The 15,364-nt window shown below is 40.2% G+C and overlaps 1 pseudogene; it reads right to left on the reverse strand.

The window, feature by feature from the left end:
- The window catches only part of LOC117514986, a 52,986-nt pseudogene extending 47,453 nt beyond the window's left edge, over positions 1 to 5,533 (reverse strand).
- Between the last annotated feature and the right edge of the window lie 9,831 nt (positions 5,534 to 15,364).

The following is a 15,364-nucleotide window of genomic DNA, read 5'->3' on the forward strand; positions in this document are numbered from 1 at the left end:
AGTGGACTGACATGAATCATGGCTCCAACACGAGAGATGTCAATTGAAACAAAGGACAGGATTATCAAACTCTTAAAAGAGAGTAAATCATCACGCAATGTTGCAAAAGATGTTGGTTGTTCATAGTCAGCTGTGTCTAAACTGTGGACCAAATACAAACAACATGGGAAGGTTGTTAAAGGCAAACATACTGGTAGACCAAGGAAGACATCAAAGCGTCAAGACAGAAAACTTAAAGCAATATGTCTCAAAAATCGAAAAAATGCAAAACAAAACAAATGAGTAACGAATGGGAGGAAACTGGAGTCAACGTCTGTGACTGAACTGTAAGAAACCGCCTAAAGGAAATGTGATTTACATACAGAAAAGCTAAACGAAAGGCATCATTAACACCTAAACAGAAAAAACAAGGTTACAATGGGCTAAGGAAAAGCAATTGTGGACTGTGGATGACTGGATGAAAGTCATATTCAGTGATGATCTCGAATCTGCATTGGGCAAGGTGAAGATGCTGGAACTTTGTTTGGTGCCTTTCCAATGAGATTTATAAAGATGACTGCCTGAAGAGAACATGTAATTTCCACAGTTATTGATGATATGGGGCTGCATGTCAGGTAAAGGCACTGGGGAGATGGCTGTCATTACATCATCAATAAATTGCACAAGTTTACGTTGATATTTTGGACACTTTTCTTATCCCATCAATTGAAAGGATGTTTGGGGATGATGAAATAATTTGTCAAGATGATAATGCATCTTGCCATAGAGCAAAAACAGTCCTTGCAAAAAGACACATAGGGTCATGTCATGGCATAGGGTCGTCAATGAGCAGATCTGATTTGATGCAGGTGTTAATTTGGGGGATGAAAATTTACAGGGTGATTCCATAATTTTTTCCTCAGAATTGAGTGATTCCATATTTTTTCCTCTGCTTGGTCTAAAAAAGTAACCGTTACTGACTGCCACAATCTTTTTTTCTTGATTTCTTATAGTGTTTCTTAAAGCCAGCAAGTTGCCATTTGAAATGACTTTAGTTTTGTGTCATGATCTGTGATCTGCTTTTTTCTACAAAATTAAACAACTGAATGAACATCCTCTGAGGCCGGTGATCCCATAATTTTTTGCAGGGTTGTAGTAAACGGAGCGTGCCGCAGCCATCAATTTTACCTAAATTCTGGGTCTTTTAGTGAAGCTTAAGGCTAGTGCCAGCGATCACCTGAGTATCCTGTTTTTCTGTTGTTAATGCTGACAAATTATACTGTATTTCTTGTTCTTCCTGTTGCCTGATTCATGTTTTTTTTCTCTCTGTTTAAGGTGCAGCTCCATCCAGAGATGGGTGTGGTATTTGTGCTGGAGACCCTCCTGTCCTGTGCACCAACAGCATTTGTGCACCAGCATGCTGAAGATGTTGAGATTCTCTTTGGGAGTGCAAGACTGGACAAGATTAGAATGAGATATCAGAGGGACAGCTCAGGTGAGGGACGGTTTGGAGACAAAGTCATAGAGGCGAGATTGAGATGGTTTGGACATGTGCAGAGGAGGGACCCAGGGTATATAGGGAGAAGGATTGCTGAGGATGGAGCCACCAGGCAGGAGGAGAAGAGAGACCAAAGAGGAGGGTCATGGATGTGCAGAGAGAGGACATGCAGGTGGTTGGTGTGACAGAGGAAGATACAGAGGACAGGGTGAGATGGAAACGATTGATCTGCTGTGGTGACCCCTAACGGGAACAGCCGAAAGACAAAGAAGAAGAAGATGTTTCTTTTGTGAATTGTTATGTAATTTATATCTGTATCATGGCCCAAGCAGAGGGTCACCCCTTTGACTCTGGTCTGCTTGAGTTTTCTTCCTCAGAGAGTTTTTCCTTACCACTGTTGCTCTGGGGGTGAGTAGGTTAGAACTTACTTGTGTGTGAAGCGCCTTGAGGCAACTCTGTTGTGATTTGGCGCTATATAAATGAAAATTTTTAAAAAGCGGTACGTACTGTCCCAGCAGGTCTGTAAAAACGCGGGTCCAGTTCAATGTGGTATTTCCGCAGGTAACCGAAAAGCTCGTCTGTGCCCAGGACCTTGGCGATTCGCACCAGCTAGAAAACACAAAGGAGCAGAGTTAAAGCTACACAAAGTCTACAGCAATAAAGAATAAATGAGACAGTGGTCCTGTTTGAACCACAGCAAAGTTCTTAATCTCTCATTTTATAAAAGACCAAACACTGGATCAGTTCCTGGATTACTGTCCCACATCAACGCTGCAAGTCTTCAGTTTCTATCTGAAACTCACACATGGTCTCTGGACAGCTGCTAGAATCCACTTAAAGAGAGAGGAGAACCTTCCAGAAGGACAACAATCTCTGCAGCAATCCACCAATCAGGTCTGTATGGTTGAGTGGCCAGATGGAAGCCACTCCTTAGTAAAGGCACATGGCAGCCCACCTGGAGTTTGACAAAAGGCACCTGAAGGACTCTCAGACCAGGAGAAAACAAAATTCTCTGGTCTGATGAGACAAAGATTGAAGTCTTGGCATCATGTTTGGAGGAAACCAGGCACATCCCTACAGTGAAGCATGGGTGGTGGCAGCATCATGCTGTGGGGATGTTTTTCAGCAGCAGGAACTGGGAGACTAGTCAGGATTGAGGGAAAGATGAATGCAGCATGTACAGAGACATCCTGGATGAAAACCTACTCCAGAGCGCTCTTGACCTCAGACTGGGGCGACGGTTCATCTTTCAGCAGGACAATGACCCTAAACACACAGCCAGATATCAAAGGAATGGCTTCAGGACAACTCTGTGAATGTCACTGAGTGGTCCAGCCAGAGCCCAGACCTGAATCTGATTGAACATCTCTGGAGAGATCTAAAAATGTCTGTGCACAGATGCTCCCCATCCAACCTGAGGAGCTTGAGAGGGCTGTAAAGAGGGGAATGGACCAAAATGCCTAAAGACAGGTTCCAATCTTTGACTTATTAGAACAAATAAATTTGCAAAAATGTAATAAAAAATATCAGTCAATATGGGGTATTGTATGTAGAATTTTGAGGACAAAATTTTTTTTCCCCCCATTTTGGAATATGGCTGTAACAAAAAATAAAAAATAAAAAATGTGGAAAAAGTGCAGCGCTGTGAATACTTTCTGGATGCACCGTATGGAATAAGTTACTCCTGATATACAAAGTACTTTTTAAAACCTAAAATCAAGATGTTTATTTTAAATGCCTTTAATACCTAGTAGCTTTCTGACATTTTACTTTTGTTTTTTTATGTGTACTTTCTGATTTTCCTGTAGGTTATATTCTTATTCCTATTAATTTAAGGCACTTTGATCACCTTTTGGTCATTGTAAAGGCTGCATAAATAATTGCTGACTGATAGACAAGCAGTATAATTGTGGCAATACTTAAAAAAAAAAAAAGAAAAAAGAAAAATGCCATTCAAACAGTTCGTCGTCATGTCCCACAGCCAGTACTCAAGGTTCTTGAGTTGGAGCAATATTTCCACTTGGTGGACATTTACCATTAATGCAGGTACAGTAATTAAAACATATGTACTGCACATCTTAGTCATACACAAGTGCAATCAAATCACTTTTAATTGGATAAATAAATTGTAATAAGCTGCAGTAAAATGTTTGACTCCTTCTGAAATAAGCAGTGTACCATATGTTGAAAGTTCATTTCTGTGCTGGTGACATCTGCATCGCTGCATTTAGGTTTCCTCATGTGACACACAGCTCTAAACGCTGAATATACATACGTTTCATACAAATGGCTCAAAGGTGTAATTGTTGTTGGAGGGCTCTGCAGGATGTGTGCACGTGTGCTCTCACAGAACAACGAATCCTCTAAAAAGAGATGAGACAGCCCCAGGTTTCACTCAGAGACGCCACGTGCTGTTTATCAGCACTCTGTTTGTAGGATGTGAATCCTCGCCGGTGTCAGACTGACCTGGTCGTAGTTGTCTTGTCCGTGGAAGAAAGGCTCTTTTTGAAAGATCATACTGGCCAACATGCAGCCCAAGCTCCACATGTCCAGACTGTAATCATACATCTGAAAGAAAAGAGGCGAAGAAGCAGTGACAACACACACACACACACAAAGTCCAGATCGACAGCGGTGATGTGAGTCACACCAAAGAGGCTGTTTTGAGTCCTTTTTGCACTCTTAAAATCAACATGGAACATTTCCCGTCAGCAGATCGAAGCCTTGCTGCAAACCAGAAGCTACTTGGAAACAATTCCACTAAATTAAAAAAAAAAAAAAAAAAAAAAAAAAAAAGACAAGCTTGTTAGTTCAAAGTCATTTCCTGTAAGTTGAGTGAATCTCTCGTGGATGTGATTCCAGACAAAAAAAAAAAAAAATAAATAAAATAAATAAAGGGTACATAAAGCGTGGTTACATCAAGTTACCTGATAGTCCACAAGGAGTTCTGGACCTTTGAAGTATCGCGACGCCACTCTGACGTTGTATTCCTGGGAAGGATGATAAAACTCGGCCAAACCCCAGTCTATAAGTCGTAGCTATGGAAAGAGAGGTTCTCAATGTCAATGTGAAAACAAACACTTATTTGTTTTGTTTTTAAGGGGGGGGGGGTAATTTCATTCCCCATTCTATCAGTTTGTGTTCTGCCAAGTTTACTATTAAGTCACACTCATGCTGCCCCCTGCTGGTCAAGTGCAGAGGTATGCTCACTCACTCATCAACTGCTCTGGGATCGGGTCACGGGGGCAACAGCTCCAGCAGGGGACCTCAAACTTCCCTTTCTCGTGCCATATTGACCTCCTCTAACTGGGGGATCCCGAGGCGTTCCCAGGCCAATGTGGAGATATAATCTCTCCACCTAGTCCTGGGTCTTCCCCGGGATCTCCTCCTGGAACTCCCCCCGAGGGAGGTGCCCAGGAGAGGTATGCTTATTGAATTAAATGAACAACCACTAAATAATCAACAAATAAATAATTTTAAAGGGAAGTTCAGATGAGTAGCAAACAAGCCATGTCTGAAACCAACTTGAATTTAAAATCCGCCAACATGAGAACGTATAGTTCAATCACACCGAAAGCAGCTCAGCTCTTACAATAAGCGAGTTCCTCAGAGTGACAACCCAACTCACACACAGCTCATGAACAGCTTAGCTGCTGTCTTCTATCCATGTTCTTGACACAGGACCTGATCAAAAATATGCTTTTGGTTCCAAGTTGATGATGTCATTTTAAACAATCTCACTGTTTTCAAAAATGATTCAGAACTGCGTGCATAAAACTACACAAACTAACACTCTACCAACAGGAACACAAACACTTAAACACCAAAAAGAAAACAAAAGAAAGTCTGACTCACTGAAAGACAAATCAGCAGCTAAACTTTGGTTGTGTTTAAAAAAAAACAACAACAAAAAAACACATTATGAAAATAGGCTCCACCTACCTTTCTCATCTGGTGGTCAATCATCACATTGTGAGGTTTGACATCACGGTGCATGATTCCCATACTGTGACAGTAGTCCAGAGCCTGACACACACACACACACACACACACACACACACAACACACACACACACCACACACACACACACACAACACACACACCACACACACACACACACACACCACACCACACACAACACACAACCCACACACACACACACACACACACACACACAGAGAGAGAGAGAGAGAGAGAGAGAGATTTCCCAAGAATCTTTGCAGGAGCTGAGCTCTGAAGTGGGAGGAGCTTCCAGTGTTCCAGAGGTAACATTAACAAACAGTTTGGTACGTTGGTGAAAGTAGTAAATTCTAACTTTCCCCATGGGGCTGCTACTGTAATACTCTGCACAAATGTGTTTTGTGAGTCAGCGTTAGCAGCTAATGCAGCAAAACTAAAAAGCGAGAACAGCGTGTCTCACCATATTGGCCTCTTCATTGGCTTCCTGTTAATTCTAGAATAGAATTTAAAATTCTTCTTACTTATAAGGTTTTGAATAATCAGGTCCCATTATCTTAGGGACCTCGTAGTACCATATCACCCAATAGAGCGCTTCGCTCTCAGACTGCAGGCTTACTTGTAGTTCCTAGGGTTTGTAAGAGTAGAATGGGAGGCAGAGCCTTCAGCTTTCAGGCTCCTCTCCTGTGGAACCAGCTCCCAATTCAGATCAGGGAGACAGACACCCTCTCTACTTTAAGATTAGGCTTAAAACTTTCCTTTTTGCTAAAGCTTATAGTTAGGGCTGGATCAGGTGACCCTGAACCATCCCTTAGTTATGCTGCTATAGACTTAGACTGCTGGGGGGTTCCCATGATGCACTGTTTCTTTCTCTTTTTGCTCTGTATGCACCACTCTGAATTTAATCATTAGTGATCGATCTCTGCTCCCTCCACAGCATGTCTTTTCTTGGTTCTCTCCCTCAGCCCCAACCAGTCCCAGCAGAAGACTGCCCCTCCCTGAGCCTGGTTCTGCTGGAGGTTTCTTCCTGTTAAAAGGGAGTTTTTCCTTCCCACTGTAGCCAAGTGCTTGCTCACAGGGGTCGTTTTGACCGTTTGGGTTTTACATAATTATTGTATGGCCTTGCCTTACAATATAAAGCGCCTTGGGGCAACTGTTTGTTGTGATTTGGCGCTATATAAAAAATTGATTGATTGATTATCATCCCCCTTCTCATAAGTCTCCCTTCCCCTAACCTTAACTCCCCCAGACCCCCCTGTCACCCGCATTTCATGCCCCCGTCACGAAGCATTCCATTTGCATATCGCAAACCATAATTAATTTAGTTTTTGTAATGCCATCACAAACTGAAGTGAAATTTGTGCTTGATATTCATATCAATAATTATTTTAACTATTTATTTAAACTCCAAGAATAACAGAATAAAAGGCACAAAACCCAAAGTTAATGAGGTGATAATGCAGAAAAAAGCTGCGACTTATATATGGTTTTTTGCTCTTCAAGATAGCTTATACACCAGAAAATATGGCAAATAAAACCCCTTTCTTCTCCTGTTCCCTAATTTGAACTCTATTACAATTAATTGTGATTTTAAAAAAAGAAAAAAGTGAATAATCTGATTTAATTAGTGCAGATTTGGAGTAATCGTATGTAAAAGCAGGTGAAAATGGGCAATCTGGTACATTATGCAATAATCCAGACCTGTTCTAATGTTCCTCCTCTGCAAGGTAACACCCATGAAAAGCATGTCATACTCTTCAGGAGAAGACAGTTTTGAAATTTTAACGTTTGGAAAAATGTGGGTAAGATGCTAAAAAATATTGTTTTATTTATACACAAGAACAATCATGTAATGGAAATCTTATGTAAATATGTCCCTTTGGTTCCTCCCGTTTTTCCAGTTGGGGTCACCCACAGAGCCATATATAAGAATTAGAGAATGCAGTCACAATGCTGCATATGGAACGTGAATGTTCCTTCACAGAGAGCGAGCTGCCATTTTCAAACCAGGCAAAACGATTACCAAAGTGCCCAGATGGGAAATGTTTTTGTGTGCATTTTCAAAGCGGAAGTAAATATGTGAGTGAACGCACATGGGAAAAAGCTTGCAAAACATGTCAAAATACCATTCTTACCTGATTATCAAGCCAGTAAAATTAAATTGCATTAAATTATGTAAGGAAAGTATTAAACTTACCCTGACACCCACACATTCCAAAATATTAGTGTTGAAAGTTTACACGGATCTGATCTGTTCCAGCTTCCACTATTCTGCAGACAAAACAAGGCACAGTATCGCGATACACAATCCAGACAGGATTCACTCAGGAGTCATATCTTATTCCAGGCACTGCCAGGCGACGCAGGGTACAGAAGTTGAAGATGTCATAATCCAAACAAGTCAGTGTTGAAAGTTTACACAGATCTGATATGTTCCAGCTTCCACAAAAGGGGAAAAATGTATGGGATGAATTTGTGGATCTGATTGCAGTCATGGACTTGTGTGTAACATGGGTGGCATCAAGGAAAAGGTATCTAGGATTCTGCCATGTTTTATTGTTGCTCATGGACGAGTAAATAGCTTTTAATAATATCTACGTGGTAATTTTTCATTCCTGTTGTATATGAACACTTCAGCTCAACGTCTTCACAAGATTGATACTGTTTAAGCTTCTCTGAGGTTTACCAACTGTAGAGCCTTGACTCATCATTGTGAACTGTATTCTCGAGCGGGATGGCCTTCTTTGTCCGACTGGGACGTTGGTATTCTTTTATTTATAAGAGACGCTTGGACTTTTACCCTCCTACATCTGTAGTTTAATCACATGGAGTGTCGACTCATGTTTTGTGTTCAAATGATAATCTGTTGCTCTCTATTCCATTTGCCTGCACTGATCTGGGAATAAGGGCTTCTGTTTTTGATTGACTGAACTTATTTTATTGAGCAACTTTAAAGTCCAGACGGAGATCACTTGAGATGACGTTAAAAATTGTTTTTCATGTTTATGTAATTTTACCTGTGCATTTGTAATTGTAACTTTTGCTGCCTCCTGGCCAGGACTCTCTTGAATCTCAAAGGGACTTTCCTGGTTAAATAAATGAAATAAATGAATAAAACCTTAAGAAAACAGTGTACAACAGCATTGACAGTCATATATACATGGTGTACAACTTCATATTCATGCATTACACATGCATGACGCTCTGCAAGATACACCAGTTTATCGCCCAGAAGTCAGAAAAAGTAACAAGAAAAACCAGTAATACTTTCTTACAGAAGGAAATGTTGTCTCCCTTCTTCCTGTCGTTGTGGCACTGCCAACACAGCTTTCCAGCATTTTCTTGACCAGATCTATGAGTAACGTCGGTGTAACTGTGTTGTGTATAACGGTAAATGGACATTCAAATGACACGCGGTAACCACGAGGTGCCCCATTTGAAAATGGCGATTGCGCCTGTGGCCTCTTGTTCTTAGATACAGCTCTGTGGGGTCACCACGGCAGATCACAATACTCGAGTATATTCAGTAATACTCATGTCACGGGCTCAGCTGGCGAAGGGATCTGACTCGGCTGATCCAGTCGTGCGCCGGACACGAGACCATGAAGTCTGTGTTCGTTTCCCACCACAACCACGACGACGTGTATGTAGCGGATGCAAACTAGTATTCAATATGAATTTTGTGTATTAACAAAATTATAAATAGGCTTGACTTCACCTGTTCAAACCACCTCTACATACAGTAGTTTTCAGAATAACAGTAGTGCTATGAGACTAAAAAGATTTATCCAGGTTTTGAGTATATTTCTTATTGTTACATGGGAAACAAGGTACCAGTAGATTCTCACAAATCCAACAAGACCAAGCATTCATGATATGCACACTTAAGGCTATGAAATTGGGCTACTATAAAAAAAAAAGTAGAAAAGGGGGTGTTCACAATAACAGTAGTGTGGCATTCAGTCAGTGAGTTCATCAATTTTGTGGAACAAACAGGTGTGAATCAGGTGTCCCCTGTTTAAGGATGAAGCCAGTACCTGTTGAACATGCTTTTCTCTTTGAAAGCCTGAGGAAAATGGGACGTTCAAGACATTGTTCAGAAGAACAGCGTAGTTTGATTAAAAAGTTGATGATCTCCAATGCTTTAAAATTGACAACAAAAAAAAACAGAGACGCGTGGAAGAAAACGGAAAACAACCATCAAAATGGATAGAAGAATAAACAGAATGGCAAAGGCTCACCCATTGATCAGCTCCAGGATGATCAAAGACAGTCTGGAGTTACCTGTAAGTGCTGTGACAGAAGACGCCTGTGTGAACCTAATTTATTTGCAAGAATCCCCCGCAAAGTCCCTCTGTTAAATAAAAGATGTGCAGAAGAGGTTACAATTTGCCAAAGAACACATCAACTGGCCTAAAGAGAAATAGAGGAACATTTTGTGGACTGATGAGAGTAAAATTGTTCTTTTTGGGTCCAAGGGCCGCAGACAGTTTGTGAGACCCCCAAACTCTGAATTCAAGCCACAGTTCACAGTGAAGACAGTGAAGCATGGTGGTGCAAGCATCATGATATGGGCATGTTTCTCCTACTATGGTGTTGGGCCTATATATCGCATACCAGGTATCATGGATCAGTTTGGATATGTCATAATACTTGAAGAGGTCATGTTGCCTTATGCTGAAGAGGACATGCCCTTGAAATGGGTGTTTCAACAAGACAATGACCCCAAGCACACTAGTAAACGAGCAAAATCTTGGTTCCAAACCAACAAAATTAATGCCTCGCAGATGTGAAGAAATCATGAAAAACTGTGGTTATACAACTAAATACTAGTTTAGTGATTCACAGGATTGCTAAAAAAGCAGTCTGAAAATCATAGTTTTGAGTTTGTAGCATCAACAGCAGATGCTACTATTATTGTGAACACCCCCTTTTCTACTTTTTTTTTTTTAATAGCCCAATTTCATAGCCTTAAGAGTGTGCATATCATGAATGCTTGGTGTTGTTGGATTTGTGAGAATCTCCTGGTACCCTTGTTTCCCATGTAACAATAAGAAATATACTCAAACCTGGATTAATCTTTTTAGTCACATAGCACTACTATTATTCTGAACACTACTGTATTTAAAAAAAAACTAATTAATTAAAATTTACAATATTTCTATTTTTATTTGTATTTATTATTCTGTCTCATCTTTGCGAGTCCATGTATTTATCTTAGTACTCTAATTTCACTATCCATGTCTCACACGTCCTTCCTGGTCTTAGAATCCTGACCTTAACCTTTGGTCACTCCTGAACACACTTAAAGATTAAATGCACCTGGACCAGTGGAAACAAGAGGGATCCAGTTTCCTCTGGTCCAGGTGCATTTAATCTTTATCCTAAAAGAAACACACACGAGGCCATCACGGGACACACACGTGGTGGACGCGACGTACCAACAGCTCGCGGTCCAGACGTTTGTGGCGAGCTCACAGAGGAAGCAGCAAATTATTCACACAATCACAAAATGTGTGGAAACCACCAGCTTACATGTGCATGACCTTTTGACCTAACAGCAGCCACCGCCACATCTGTTGCTAAATGCCAACAGCGCTGCGGCATGCGCACGCTGACACAAACACGCGGCAGAACGTGACCGAGGAGTCGGGTTGTAAACAGGAAGCTGAAGCTCCAGTTTCCTGATGAAGAACTGATCCTCTCACACACAGACAGCAGGAACAACAACGTTCACCCCCCCCCCCCCCAAAAAAACAGAAATAAAAGGTGTAAATGTTGCTTTAAAAAAAAAAACAAAAAAAAAAAACCTCCATTGACTAATTTGCAAATCCATAATCTGTGCAGAACGTTTTGCAGTGCAGCAATTTGGTGCAACATATTTTTTACTCAAAAGAAATTTTTGGTAAGTGGCTGAAGGTCAACCCCAGAATGACCCTGACAGAGTTCATTTGGGCAAAGGTCAAGGCACAGTCACTGGAGTGGAGGAATTTTGATTTACAAACTAAACTTGATGCACAGACATCTGTGAATTCCAGAATAGACCCTCGTCAGCTCAACCAAAGGTCAATCATTAGGATGAAGTTTAAGGTCACTGCATCTTTTTTTGTTATTGGGAAAATTTAACTCAAACAAGGTGACACATGCTACACTTTCCCATGAATAAGAAGACAATTCTGATCTAATCTATACAACAGACCACACAAATGTACGGTGGCCATCCCAGGGTGTTAGCTGTAGTCAGGTAGGGGTTAATGAAGAATTACACAAGGATCAACATTTAATGCTCCAATCATATTTAGAAGTATACCATTTTATTTCTCTGATCATGAACACTCAAAAAAAAAAAAGAAGTATAGTTTGGACCATCTATGACGAACATTTTAGACTTATGGGGGAACAAATTAAAGTTGTTCCAAATTTTGGTAAACGTGATGCAAATTATTTTGAGCAAATAGGATTAATAAACAGTACAGTTTTTTACCGCACTGAAGGTTGACTTTAGAGTACAGGTCAAACAAGATCGACGTCTATTGCATTTTATGATACACGAGACACTAACGTGATAACTAAGCATGACAGATGCTGCAAAGTATTCCATTTACAGTAGTGTTCAGAATATAGTAGTGCTATGTGACTAAAAAGATTAAACCAGGTTTTGAGTTTATTTATTATTGTTACATGGGAAACAAGGTACCAGTAGATTCAGTAGATTCTCACAAATCGAACAAGACCAAGCATTCATGATATGCACACTCTTAAGGCTATTGAAATTGGGCTATTAGTAAAAAAAAAGTAGAAAAGGGGGTGTTCACAATAATAGTACAACCCCTGGCAAGAATATGGAATCACCGGCCTCGGAGGATGTTCATTCAGTTGTTTAATTTTGTAGAAAAAAGCAGATCACAGACATGACACAAAACTAAAGTCATTTCAAATGACAACTTTCTGGCTTTAAGAAACACTATAAGAAATCAAGAAAAAAAGATTGTGGCAGTCAGTAACGGTTACTTTTTTAGACCAAGCAGAGGAAAAAAAAAATATGGAATCACTCAATTCTGAGGAAAAAATTATGGAATCACCCTGTAAATTTTCATGCCCCAAATTAACACCTGCATCAAATCAGATCTGCTCATTGACATTGACTCTATGTGTCTTTTTGCAAGGAATGGTTTTGCAGTTTTTGCTCTATGGCAAGATGCTTATCATCTTGAAAAATTATTCATCATCCCCAAACATCCTTTCAATTGTCCAAAATATCAACATAAACTTGTGCATTTATTGATGATGTAATGACAGCCATCTCCCCAGTGCCTTTACCTGACATGCAGCCCCATATCATCAATGACTGTGGAAATTACATGTTTTTCTTCAGGCAGTCATCTTTATAAATCTCATTGGAAAGGCACCAAACAAAAGTTCCAGCATCATCACCTTGCCCAATGCAGATTCGAGATTCATCACTGAATATGACTTTCATCCAGTCATCCACAGTCCACGATTGCTTTTCCTTAGCCCATTGTAACCTTGTTTTTTGCTGTTTAGGTGTTAATGATGCCTTTCGTTTAGCTTTTCTGTATGTAAATCCCATTTCCTTTAGGCGGTTTCTTACAGTTCGGTCACAGACGTGACTCCAGTTTCCTCCCATTCGTTCCTCATTTGTTTTGTTGTACATTTTTCGATTTTTGAGAACATATTGCTTTAAGTTTTCTGTCTTGACGCTTTGATGTCTTCCTTGGTCTACCAGTATGTTTGCCTTTAACAACCTTCCCATGTGTTTGTATTTGGTCCAGAGTTTAGACACAGCTGACTGTGAACAACCAACATCTTTTGCAACATCGCGTGATGATTTACCCTCTTTTAAGAGTTTGATAATCCTCTCCTTTGTTTCAATCGACATCTCTCATGTTGGAGCCATGATTCATGTCAGTCCACTTGGTGCAACAGCTCTCCAAGGTGTGTTCACTCCTTTTTAGATGCAGACTAACGAGCAGATCTGATATGATGCAGGTGTTGAAATGACTTTAGTTTTGTGTCATGTCTGTGATCTGTTTTTTTTTTCTACAAAATTAAACAACTGAATGAACATCCTCTGAGGCCGGTGATTCCATAATTTTTGCCAGGGGTTGTAGTGTGGCATTCAGTCAGTGAGTTTGTCAATTTGTGGAACAAACAGGTGTGAATCAGGTGTCCCCTATTTAAGGATGAAGCCAGCACCTCTTGAACATGCTTTTCTCTTTGAAAGCCTGAGGAAAATGGGACGTTCAAGACATTGTTCAGAAGAACAGCGTAGTTTGATTAACAAGTTGACTGGAGAGGGGAAAACTATTCACAGGTGCAAAAAATTATAGGCTGTTCATCTACAATGATCTCTAATGCTTTAAAATGGACAAAAAAAGAGACATGTGGAAGAAAACAAAACCATCAAAATGGATAGAAGAATAACCAGAATGGCAAAGGCTCACCCATTGATCAGCTCCAGGATGATCAAAGACAGTCTGGAGTTACCTGTAAGTGTTGTGACAGTTAGAAGACGCCTGTGTGAAGCTAATTTATTTGCAAGAATCCCCCGCAAAGTCCCTCTGTTAAATAAAAGACGTGCAGAAGAGGTTACAATTTGCCAAAGAACACATCAACTGGCCTAAAGAGAAATGGAGGAATATTTTGTGGACTGATGAGAGTAAAATTGTTCTTTTTGGGTCCAAGGGCCATAGACAGTTTGTGAGACGACCCCCAAACTCTGAATTGAAGCCACAGTTCACACTGAAGACAGTGAAGCATGGTGGTGCAAGCATCATGATATGGGCATGTTTCTCCTACTATGGTGTTGGGCCTATATATCGCATACCAGGTATCATGGATCAGTTTGGATATGTCAAAATACTTGAAGAGGTCATGTTGCCTTATGCTGAAGAGGACATGCCCTTGAAATGGGTATTTCAACAAGACAATGACGCCAAGCACACTAGTAAACAAGCAAAATCTTGGTTCCAAACCAACAAAATTAATGCCTCGCAGATGTGAAGAAATCATGAAAAACTGTGGCTATACAACTAAATACTAGTTTAGTGATTCACAGGTTTGCTAAAAAAGCAGTTTGAACATAATAGTTTTGAGTTTGTAGCGTCAACAGCAGATGCTATTATTGTTAACACCCCCTTTTCTACTTTTTTTTTTACTAATAGCCCAATTTCATAGCCTTAAGAGTGTGCATATCATGAATGCTTGGTCTTGTTGGATTTGTGAGAATCAACTGGTACCTTGTTTCCCATGTAACAATAAGAAATATACTCAAAACCTGGATAAATCTTTTTAGTCACATAGCACTACTATTATTCTGAACACTACTGTATTAATGCTATTAACCAATAATTTGCACCTTTTTTTTTTTAACCAAAATTGTAGCAACTTTGACTTTTGACCCCTGTAAAAACTGAAACTGACCGTGTCACTTTTTTTTTACGCTGTTTTTACCCCATAACTTCATCACATTCAGTTTACTTCTGATGTTCCAATAAGACAAATAATGTGGAACAAGTTTCAAAATGAATGAAGCATTTAAGATTTTTAGTCCTATGTAATTCTTCATTGACCCCTACATGGCCACACCTGCAACCCTGGATGGCCACCATACATTTCTGTGCAGGTCATAGTGCACTGAGGCTGGATTGTAAGTGTTGTTTTGTCCTATTTAAGTGGAACTGAACAGCTGCTCGGCCTGTGGACTGTTAGCTGTAAGCAGCAGACAGTAAAACTAGACGTCACATTGTTTTCAGTAAAACGACAAAGTTTTGCCAGGACAAGGACGTCCTGCGCCGTAAACAACCAAGTTACCTCCACAGTCTGAAGCAAGTTTGCAAGACGTTAAAGAACCACAATGCCACATCCATGAACTTAACACAACAAACAGATTCACTCACCACACAAGC

Source organism: Thalassophryne amazonica, chromosome 8 (assembly GCF_902500255.1).
Source record: "Thalassophryne amazonica chromosome 8, fThaAma1.1, whole genome shotgun sequence".
Classification (NCBI taxonomy): Eukaryota; Metazoa; Chordata; class Actinopteri; order Batrachoidiformes; family Batrachoididae; genus Thalassophryne; species Thalassophryne amazonica.